The sequence below is a fragment of the Arachis stenosperma genome, chromosome 6 (genome assembly GCF_014773155.1).
Source record: "Arachis stenosperma cultivar V10309 chromosome 6, arast.V10309.gnm1.PFL2, whole genome shotgun sequence".
NCBI classification, from domain to species: domain Eukaryota; kingdom Viridiplantae; phylum Streptophyta; class Magnoliopsida; order Fabales; family Fabaceae; genus Arachis; species Arachis stenosperma.
The window spans coordinates 125,473,328-125,484,976 of NC_080382.1; the positions used below are offsets into that span (position 1 = coordinate 125,473,328).

Genomic DNA, 11,649 nt, shown 5'->3' on the forward strand with positions numbered 1-11,649 from the left:
TCACGGTTTAAGCTGCCGCCGAATCAGTTCGAAGACCGCCGCTGTTCGGTTCAGCCATCTTTTCTTTGTTTCGGTAAGCACGTTTGATTTTCGAAAGCCCTGCGTTGGTGTTCTGTTCTGTGTAGTAAAGTGATTGCGATGTTAATGGTTTTAGGAGTTAGAATCCGGTTTGTTTATGCTGCTTGTAGCTGTTTCTGCTTTCGAGAAAGAGCAAGCAGGGCCGGGGTTCTGATTGTCGGTGATTTCGGGCTGAGAAAAAAGGAATCAGTTAACGAGTTTGGGTGATAGTTTTGATTCACCGAGGTAGGGGCGCTTTCCAAAAACTATGTTTTGTGTATTGGAATTATTACATATGGATACTGATGTGAGATATTGTGTATTTGGTGATTGTATCTGCCTTATGTATTATTTGATTGACTTGGATGATTATGGATGTTGGTTTGGCTGAGTTGTTGTGCGGCTTTGTGAAATATAATGTCTTGAAGTTGATTCTTCAAAGATTTGAAATCTGAGTTTAAACCGTTGAGGATTGGTTTGAATTGAGTCAATTATTTCAATGATGTGAAAAGTCGAATGCACTTTTGAATTCAGCCTGGTTTATTTTAATTGATTTGGTTTTGGACAAATGATTTGTTATTGAACCGTTTCTTTAAAGCTTTGGAAATGAGTTATATCGATTGATATTGAGTTGATTTTAAAACGGTATCCTTGAGATACGCCACTGAGGCGATTGTTGGATTTAGCTTGCTTTAAATTGATTTCTGGTTTTGAGCTGTTGAGAAGGAATGAGAAATGGTTTAGTTGGGACCCGAACCGGGTGGCAAAAGTCCAAGTTTTAGGGGAGGTGCTGCCGAAATTTCTACAAAACCCTACACTTGTTTGTAAGGTTATTTAAAAAGGGTTGGATTTGAGAAATTGTATTATTTGATTTATTAAAAAGGATATTTATGTTTTTAAGCTTAATTTAGTTGATGAACCTTATACATTGAGTTCGGCTTATTTAGAACTGAACTATTTTTACCGTTGAATCATTGAAGGAAAGAATGATGCTTTAATATTGATTTCAATATAAAAAGGAGTTTTAGTGATTTTTAAAGGAACCTAGACTTTTGATTGAGTAATCAAGTTTGAGGCATTTTGGAAGAGTTAGAAAAATGGGTTCCAAAAAGAAACCTGAAAGTGGTTTGATTCAAATGAACCGGTTCCGTTTCAAATGAGTTAATTTTTGGACCGAGTTGGAACTTGTGATTTTGTATGGCCGGTTTTATAGTAAATTCAGTTTTATTTACTTGAACTGAGAAATCTATGATTTTAAGAGTTTCAATAAATTTTAAGGAATTGATATAGGTTGACCTTCCCTAAAGACTTGGGACTCTGCCGAGGACCCTTTGTCATAAAATCCCATTGTTGTATGGGTGATTTTGAATGCTTTGAAATAAATCCTTAACTTGCCATGGTTTTGGAAGTTTTGGAAAGAGAATGCCGAGAGTGGCTCTGTTTTAAAAAGGGAACTCACTTTGAGTAAATTTGGCTTATGAGCCTGAGATGATTTAAGAAACGAGATTTCTAAAGCCAAGGCTGAAAAGAGTTGAAACTTGATTTCAAAGTGAAATGAATAGAGAAAATGATTTATGGCTTAAATGCCAATTTCATGAATTTGATGATTTTGAATGTGGAAGTGCTGCTTTGTTGAGAGCCGGATTGGTTGTGTATGTTTATACATATTGATTGGTTCTGGATTAAACCGTGAGCCGGAATGGCTGTGTATGATATGAATATTGGCTGGTTCTGGATTGAACCGTGAGCCGGATGGCTGAGATGGATGTTGATCCATGATTGAGAATGAAAGCATTTATGCTGAGATATTGATAAGTTGTGATGTTTACACTTCCACTATCGGAGATGAGGGTTTCCCTGGGTAGTAGCAGTGGCTAGCCACCACGTGCTCCAGGTTGAGACTTGATACTCTGTTGACCCTATGTCGTAAGTGTGGCCGGGCACTGTGAAAGTCCCGGATGAGCTCGCCCCCGAAATATTCACCAGTGAGGGTGATGGATATGGATCATGTTTATGATCAAGTTTATGATGAGTATAACTCGAGTTGGGGATGCGCGACAGGGGGACAGTCCAATGGTTAGCTACCAGGACTTGTCGGGTTGGCTCTATAACCGATAGATGATATCATCAGCCACTAGGGACAGGCATGCATCATATGCACCTATGTGACATTGTTTGGGTATGCATATTGTACTTGGTTTGCCTACGTGATTAACTGCTAATTGTTCTACTTGCAATAATTGTTTGTTGTGTGTTTGCATCTTCCTACTTGTGTTTGCTTCTGGAACTATGTTGGATTGTGGTGGATTGGTTGTGGTTGGATTGTTTGGGCCTAGGGCCATGGTTGATTGAGATGGACCGATGGTTGATTTCGGTTTTGTGGTTCTGGTCTGGAATAAGATATGAAGGGTTATTTTGGTTCAGTATAGATAAACCTTTTTGAAATGCTTTGATGTTTTGAGAATTGAACGGTTCCTCTTTCAAAAAAAGATTTCTGACTTTACTTTTATTGTAAACTGTTATTTTTGAAAAGAGGCATAAGATGGTTATTAATCACTGGTACGGCTTATCTTCATGTATCCTATTACAGTAATTCCCAAAAACCCTCTACTGAGAACCCTTTCGAGGATGATGTTCTCACCCCATACATTTTTTCCCCTTTCAGGATTTGGGCGCAGAAGTTATGAAGAGTTTAATTATTTGTATTTGAGATGCTCTGTATTACTTTAAATTATTATTTTTGTACCCTCGCCTTTATCTTGATATATTCTATGAGAGGGATAGGAATTGTACTGGATAATGTTTGTAATATTATTTATATATATGTATGTATATATATATGGATGCACTCTTTATGAGTTTTTGTAAGTTGTATGGTATGTATGGACGTACGTTGTATGGCGAAAGTATTTTTGGGAATGGTATTGCGGTTTAAAGTTTTAAACAGGCTCATATTTTAGTATTAAATAGTATAAGTGTCGTCGTAATATCCAAACTATCAGAGTTGCGCAGCCGGAAGCGTAAGCTTTGGTAGTTAGGGTGTTACATTATGGTATCAGAGCAGTTCTTCCTGTAGAGCCTGAGGAATGGACTGACTATGCTTCAATTGCATGCTCTGAGCGTTTGTCATGTATTAGATCTTGTCGGATGACGAGAATTAGAGATTTATGCACATGACGATCTATTGATTAACGCTGTTAGTCTTGCATTGCATGATTCTTGGTATTAAGTTTGGCCGGCTTAATACTAGTGAATTTTGTATATGAAAGCACTAATGAGTTATCATAGATGAAATCCGAGTTTTGAGTTAAGCGAATCGCGGGTTTTGGGAACGCTAGAAACTATTTCTCGAGGCTGCTCAGTTATGTGTCTTGAATTCTTTTCGAGTCGACTTATTCTTTCATAGCCTAACTTGAAGTTCTTGTTTGCTAATCCCCTTGAAAAGTAATTTGATGTTTCTGCTCTGTTTCTTTATTCATATGCAATCTTGTTTGATCTTAAGTGCATATGCTTGCTTAAAATCCTTGTTGCATCTATCTTCCTCTGTCTGAATTCTTCTTGATTCATGTATTCTTCGATATAGCTTTGAACTTGTTCTAATGCGCTGTTCATTTTTAACTCCGGGATTTCGAGTCCATTCTTAGAGAAATTGTTGATTCGGTTTTTCTCTTATTTGACAGTGATTACAGCCAGTTTTGAGACTTTTATGAAAATTGCTGTTGAATAGATGTATACTTATCTATATATGAAACTTGAAGATTTCTTACACAGTTTGACAACTATTTATTTCTAATACCTCGCCTGTACTTTTACTGGTTTATGGAATTGCATTTACTTTAAAATACAATTTGACTTTCTAGTAATTTTAATATAGTTTCAATGCGCATTTTCATTTGATTATGTATTTGGGTATTTTTTCAAATTTTGAAAAGAAAGGATTTTTCACTTTTATTCCGGTTGAGTTTCTTTTGATAAGCTTTACTTAACTTATTTTGAATTGAGTTTGATTTAGCATGCCATATGGTTTATGCCATTGCTGTTTCTTTTGAAAGTGTTGGACTCATAGCTTTCCTCCTATGAACGGACTAAATTCTCTAGTAAACCTTCCATCTCTATGAATGTCATACTTGGCTTTATTTTTAACTAATCTTTTGCACCTTGTGAACATTACCATTGGTTTTGGTTCTCCTTCTCTTGTAAATTTCATCCTTATGTGAACCATTTTGATTCGTTTCAAATTAGTGCATCGTTTATCTTCTCATTGTCTCTAACAGAGTTTTTAATCAAAGATTTATCCTTGAGGAGTTACTAATGATTGAGTTGTCTTTTCCTATGATTTTTGTATTCTTTTGAATCAAGTGAAAGCTGGTTTGATGTCTCACGCCTAGTGGATCTTGTTTTAACTATTTTGATTTAAGATTCATTCTTTTATGGCTTGACTCCTTTTAAGTACATTCTAATCTCCTTGAATATCCTTCTGAGATGGTGATTTCAAGAACACTTTGGAGTCTTGTTTTGAACTTTTAAAGAAGTTTTGAATTCTCTTTGAAGAAATTCTAAAAGGAATTTATTTTCTGTTGCTTGATTGAGATTGAAACCATTATTCGATTTTGACGAAATTATTCTTAAAGTTGGCATGCGCTATTTTAAATGAGGTTTTGAAAAGTTTCCTTGTTTAGTGGAAACCGGTTCGTTTGTAACGCACCACTTATTTCCTTTACCAAATTGTAAGCAAATTTTTACTTCGGAATTTCCTTTCTAAAAAGAGTTTAACTCATCTTTTGTCCTTGCTATAAATGTCATACACGCTTGTTTGAATATGGACTTTGGAAAATTTTGAACAAGCATTTGATTTTTCTTCCGAGTCTTCTGAACTACTTTTGGCTGAGTTTGTGCACCTGACTATCTTTCTAAAATACTTGAGGAAATATTTTGGCTCTTAGCCAAACTTGTGTGCATTTTGTTTTAAAATTCTACATGATCTGTTTTCAACATGAAGTTGTATTACAGCAAAGCCACATTTATGCTTTTGTTACTCTCTTGAAGAATGTTTATTACTTGATTTTCTTCTAAACTGCGAAGTGATTTTTCTGCAAGTTTTCGATTCTCTTATGAACAATGTATTTGGAAGTATTTTTAATCATGCTCTTAAGTTCTGTGAGCTTTGCCTTGGGTTTGAGATATTCTCTTCTGTAAACCTCATACTTCTTCGACTCAGCTTGAATTTGTTTCAAACCAATGCGCTGATTCTCCTTCTTATTGATCCTATTGGATTTCCTTGATCCAAGGGTTATCTTGAAGTTGTCAATTGAATTGAGTCTAGCAAACTTCATTGCTTGAGTGTCCTTGTTTATTTGGAATTGGATACATTCTCTCAAATCCTTGAGTACTATCCTTGACATTTGACTCTCCTTTTTAAATCTTGTATCCTTCTGAGTAGACTCGAGAGTTATTTTGATATCACGTGCGACTTGCAAACGTAGTAACGCGATACGTTAGTTCTTTAAGACGTGATGTGTATACGGAAGTTGAAGCGGTAGGTGTGCAACGTATGAGTTGTGGGCGTTTTGTTCCTTGCGAACGGGTTTGTGGTTGTCAGGCTAATGATCGAATTTGGGATTGTAAAGTGCTTGATGGAGTTGGAAAGTTGAAACTTTGAGGTTGATATGAGATTAGTGTGCGGAGGTTAAGCACGTCGTTTTAACTCCATCCTGTTTGATAGCCTTTGATGCCTTGCCCTTCTATCACATGATTGACCCATGTTATCTTTTGCATTGAGCCTACCTTGAAACGTTTGCTTTGCAATCACACTCCTACCTTTACATCCTTATGCTTATGACAATCAAAGTATTTGAAAATCGTATATATGATTATATTTTGAGACATTTTTGCTTCGTCCGTAAATGGGTTCAAGTGTGAACTGTTATGGAATTTCTTTCATTTTGTATCAATTTTCGAGGGCGAAAATTTTTATAAGGTGTGTAGAATGTAAGACCCAGAATATTTGAAAAGTCTTTTTATGAGTAAGTCTCAAATCATATAGTTGTTTATAGCCTTAATTTCAGAAATTATTTTATTAAAGATAATTAAGGCAAGTTTTGATTTATTGGATTTGAGATAAGTTATGATTTTTATCCAATTTCACAATTGTTGGATTATTTTCTATATTCAAATTTATAAAGTTGGTAGTTATGAAATAATAAGGATTTTATAAGATTTGGATTAGATAAGTAATATTTTAAATATTATTACTGCTATTTTGGAAAATGAAGAAATTAAGTATATTATTTCTAATTTTTGGATTTGGGCATTTTATTGAAAATAATTTGTGAAATTGGTGAGTAAATAGTATTTTTGTATATACAAACAGTGTTGGATTTAAATTGGATTTCAATTACTATGTTATCCCTACTCTTATATGAAATTACAAAAAAAAGCCCCTAACCCTAATTTTTCACACGACACTCCTACCCATTTTCTCCTAACCTTCAGCCGCCGAAACCCTACCCCAATTGCTCTCTTCTCAGACCCAATAGCAGAGGCACAAATCCTTCCCCTTTCTCAGATTGGTCACAACAATAATGGGAAAAAGGGACAAAGAGGAAAATGGATCCAAGGGAGAGGGGGCGAAGCTGCGCTCAGAAGAGAAGGTGAGCCATCGCCGTCAGTTACCGTCGCAAGGCTCTGCTGCATCCACACCGCGCCTGGGTGTTGTCGAAGCCACACCTGCAGCCGCTGCTACTAGGGTCTGCGACCGTCCTGTCCCTGGAGCCTGAGCCGCATCTCTCACCGAACCAGAGGAGCTCATTCTTGCTGAGTCGCCGCCATCTTGTTTCTGCCGGCGAGCACGAAGAGAGAGGGAGACGGGAGTTTGCACCGCAGAGAGAGGGAGAGCGCGACTGGGTCGCCGTCGCTGGGCCTCCTTGCCGTCGCCAGTTCTGCTTGTTCTGTCGCCGGGAAACTCGTTACTGTGGGGGGGTCTCACCGCCACCGTCCCTGCTGTGGCTGGTGTCGCCACCGCGGAAGCCACCTGCGTCACCACTGGAGGAAGGGATATTCGCACCGTAGCTGCGGTTTATGCCGCCAGAATTGCCCTGCCACCGCCAGAATTTCTGGTCGCTGCCGTTCTGGTGAGCCTGCCCTATTTCTGGTTCCTCCTAGTTCTGCCAATTCAATTTTACTCTGAAACTGTTATTGAAACTGTTGTATTTAATGAAGTGACTGTCATAAGTTACGTTATCGCTGCCGGAGAAGCTGTTGTGGTTGTCGGAACCATCACCGGAGCTCCTGCAGTTTGATTTAGTCTTTAATCCTTTCTCACGGTAAGCATTTTCATTCCGGAGCTCTTGAAAATAATATGCTGTTATGTTTGGGCCAGAGATTCTGAGGTTTTGTATCATAGGGTCAAGCTCCGATTGTTGCGGGTCAAGTTTTAAGCTGCCGCCGAATCGGTTCGAAGACCGCCGCTGTTCGGTTCAGCCATCTTTTCTTTGTTTCGGTAAGCACGTTTGATTTTCGAAAGCCCTGCGTTGGTGTTCTGTTCTGTGTAGTAAAGTGATTGCGATGTTAATGGTTTTAGGAGTTAGAATCTGGTTTGTTTATGCTGCTTGTAGCTGTTTCTGCTTTCGAGAAAGAGCAAGCAGGGCCGGGGTTCTGATTGTCGGTGATTTCGGGCTGAGAAAAAAGGAATCAGTTAACGAGTTTGGGTGATAGTTTTGATTCACCGAGGTAGGGGCGCTTTCCAAAAACTATGTTTTGTGTATTGGAATTATTACATATGGATACTGATGTGAGATATTGTGTATTTGGTGATTGTATCTGCCTTATGTATTATTTGATTGACTTGGATGATTATGGATGTTGGTTTGGCTGAGTTGTTGTGCGGCTTTGTGAAATATAATGTCTTGAAGTTGATTCTTCAAAGATTTGAAATCTGAGTTTAAACCGTTGAGGATTGGTTTGAATTGAGTCAATTATTTCAATGATGTGAAAAGTCGAATGCACTTTTGAATTCAGCCTGGTTTATTTTAATTGATTTGGTTTTGGACAAATGATTTGTTATTGAACCGTTTCTTTAAAGCTTTGGAAATGAGTTATATCGATTGATATTGAGTTGATTTTAAAACGGTATCCTTGAGATACGCCACTGAGGCGATTGTTGGATTTAGCTTGCTTTAAATTGATTTCTGGTTTTGAGCTGTTGAGAAGGAATGAGAAATGGTTTAGTTAGGACCCGAACCGGGTGGCAAAAGTCCAAGTTTTAGGGGAGGTGCTGCCGAAATTTCTACAAAACCCTACACTTGTTTGTAAGGTTATTTAAAAAGGGTTGGATTTGAGAAATTGTATTATTTGATTTATTAAAAAGGATATTTATGTTTTTAAGCTTAATTTAGTTGATGAACCTTATACGTTGAGTTCGGCTTATTTAGAACTGAACTATTTTTACCGTTGAATCACTGAAGGAAAGAATGATGCTTTAATATTGATTTCAATATAAAAAGGAGTTTTAGTGATTTTTAAAGGAACCTAGACTTTTGATTGAGTAATCAAGTTTGAGGCATTTTGGAAGAGTTAGAAAAATGGGTTCCAAAAAGAAACCTGAAAGTGGTTTGATTCAAATGAACCGGTTCCGTTTCAAATGAGTTAATTTTTGGACCGGGTTGGAACTTGTGATTTTGTATGGCCGGTTTTATAGTAAATTCAGTTTTATTTACTTGAACCGAGAAATCTATGATTTTAAGAGTTTCAATGAATTTTAAGGAATTGATATAGGTTGACCTTCCCTAAAGACTTGGGACTCTGCCGAGGACCCTTTGTCATAAAATCCCATTGTTGTATGGGTGATTTTGAATGCTTTGAAATAAATCCTTAACTTGCCATGGTTTTGGAAGTTTTGGAAAGAGAATGCCGAGAGTGGCTCTGTTTTAAAAAGGGAACTCACTTTGAGTAAATTTGGCTTATGAGCCGGAGATGATTTAAGAAACGAGATTTCTAAAGCCAAGGCTGAAAAGAGTTGAAACTTGATTTCAAAGTGAAATGAATAGAGAAAATGATTTATGGCTTAAATGCCAATTTCATGAATTTGATGATTTTGAATGTGGAAGTGCTGCTTTGTTGAGAGCCGGATTGGCTGTGTATGTTTATACATATTGATTGGTTCTGGATTGAACCGTGAGCCGGAATGGCTGTGTATGATATGAATATTGGCTGGTTCTGGATTGAACCGTGAGCCGGATGGCTGAGATGGATGTTGATCCATGATTGAGAATGAAAGCATTTATGCTGAGATATTGATAAGTTGTGATGTTTACACTTCCACTATCGGAGATGAGGGTTTCCTTGGGTAGTAGCAGTGGCTAGCCACCACGTGCTCCAGGTTGAGACTTGATACTCTGTTGACCCTATGTCGTAAGTGTGGCCAGGCACTGTGAAAGTCCCGGATGAGCTCGCCCCCGAAATATTCACCAGTGAGGGTGATGGATATGGATCATGTTTATGATCAAGTTTATGATGAGTATAACTCGAGTTGGGGATGCGCGACAGGGGGACAGTCCAATGGTTAGCTACCAGGACTTGTCGGGTTGGCTCTATAACCGACAGATGATATCATCAGCCACTAGGGACAGGCATGCATCATATGCACCTATGTGACATTGTTTGGGTATGCATATTGTACTTGGTTTGCCAACGTGATTAACTGCTAATTGTTCTACTTGCAATAATTGTTTGTTGTGTGTTTGCATCTTCCTACTTGTGTTTGCTTCTGGAACTATGTTGGATTGTGGTGGATTGGTTGTGGTTGGATTGTTTGGGCCTAGGGCCGTGGTTGATTGAGATGGACCGATGGTTGATTTCGGTTTTGTGGTTCTGGTTTGGAATAAGATATGAAGGGTTATTTTGGTTCAGTATAGATAAACCTTTTTGAAATGCTTTGATGTTTTGAGAATTGAACGGTTCCTCTTTCAAAAAAAGATTTCTGACTTTACTTTTATTGTAAACTGTTGTTTTTGAAAAGAGGCATAAGATGGTTATTAATCACTGGTACGGCTTATCTTCATGTATCCTATTACAGTAATTCCCAAAAACCCTCTACTGAGAACCCTTTCGAGGATGATGTTCTCACCCCATGCATTTTTTCCCCTTTCAGGATTTGGGCGCAGAAGTTATGAAGAGTTTAATTATTTGTATTTGAGATGCTCTGTATTGCTTTAAATTATTATTTTTGTACCCTTGCCTTTATCTTGGTATATTCTATGAGAGGGATAGGAATTGTACTGGATAATGTTTGTAATATTATTTATATATATGTATGTATATATATATGGATGCACTCTTTATGAGTTTTTGTAAGTTGTATGGTATGTATGGACGTACGTTGTATGGCGAAAGTATTTTTGGGAATGGTATTGCGGTTTAAAGTTTTAAACAGGCTCATATTTTAGTATTAAATAGTATAAGTGTCGTCGTAATATCCGAACTATCAGAGTTGCGCAGCCGGAAGCGTAAGCTTTGGTAGTTAGGGTGTTACAATATTAGTATCATTTTAGGATATTCTGAACTAGAAGTTGACTCATTCAGAAATTTATTTCAATAAATTCTACCTCTCTTGATTCAACAACTACATCACTAAGTCTAATATTCTATATGCTTTAAAATTTTGAGCATATCCTATGAAAGTTCCTTTTATGACTCTTTGGCCCTAATTTGGTTCTCTTTTGATCAAGAACTCGATAAAAGGCTAAATACCCCCATACTTTCAGATAATTCAAATTAGGTTTTCTTTCTTTTCAAATTTCATAAGGATATGACATAATGTCAATAATGCTTCACCCCACAAATTGTAAGATAATTTTATATTTACTAACATTGAATTAACCATATTCACTAAGGTACGATTTTTTCTTTCTACCAAACCATTTTGTTGCGGAAGATTCATGCACAATACTATGTAATTCACAAAAGTTATCAAATTCATTAGAAAAATATTCTCCACCTCGATCACTACGAAGAACTTTTATTTTCTTATTATACATACTTTCTACTTTCATTTTATATTTCTTAAACATTTCAAAAGCTTCATCTTTATTTCTAAACAAATATATATATAAATAAATCTAGAACAATCATTAATAAAAGTTATAAAATATATTTTTTCTCCTCTAATAATATTGCTATTTAATTCACAAATATCACTATGAATCAATTCTAATAAATTTGTTTTTTTTAACTTTAGAAAAATATTTCTTAGTAATTTTGAATTATATGCAAATGTCACATTTCTTATTAAAATCCTTGTTACTAAAATCAATATAGTATATATATATATATATATATATATATATATATATATATAATTGATTTATAATTTAAGTATGCTAATCTACTATGCCAAAAATCACAAGAATCAATAATATACAAAGAAACATTCACTTTATTAATACTAAGTCTTCGGTACAATATCCTTTTTCTATGAATACATCATTCTTGAGTAAGATCACTTTATCGAATTCCATTACAATTTATATCCTTTCTTACCCAAGAGACTAATAGAAACTAAATTTTTTTCTCAAATCCAGAATATGAAGTACATTA

General features: G+C 36.3%; 1 long non-coding RNA gene across 1 annotated transcript; it reads left to right on the forward strand.

The window, feature by feature from the left end:
- The first annotated feature begins 7,163 nt into the window (after positions 1 to 7,163).
- LOC130932697 (uncharacterized) lies at positions 7,164 to 7,482 on the forward strand. The gene is made up of 3 exons (XR_009067517.1): positions 7,164 to 7,187; positions 7,276 to 7,379; positions 7,460 to 7,482. It is a non-coding gene; the product is annotated as an uncharacterized LOC130932697 (long non-coding RNA).
- Positions 7,483 to 11,649: the final 4,167 nt, after the last annotated feature.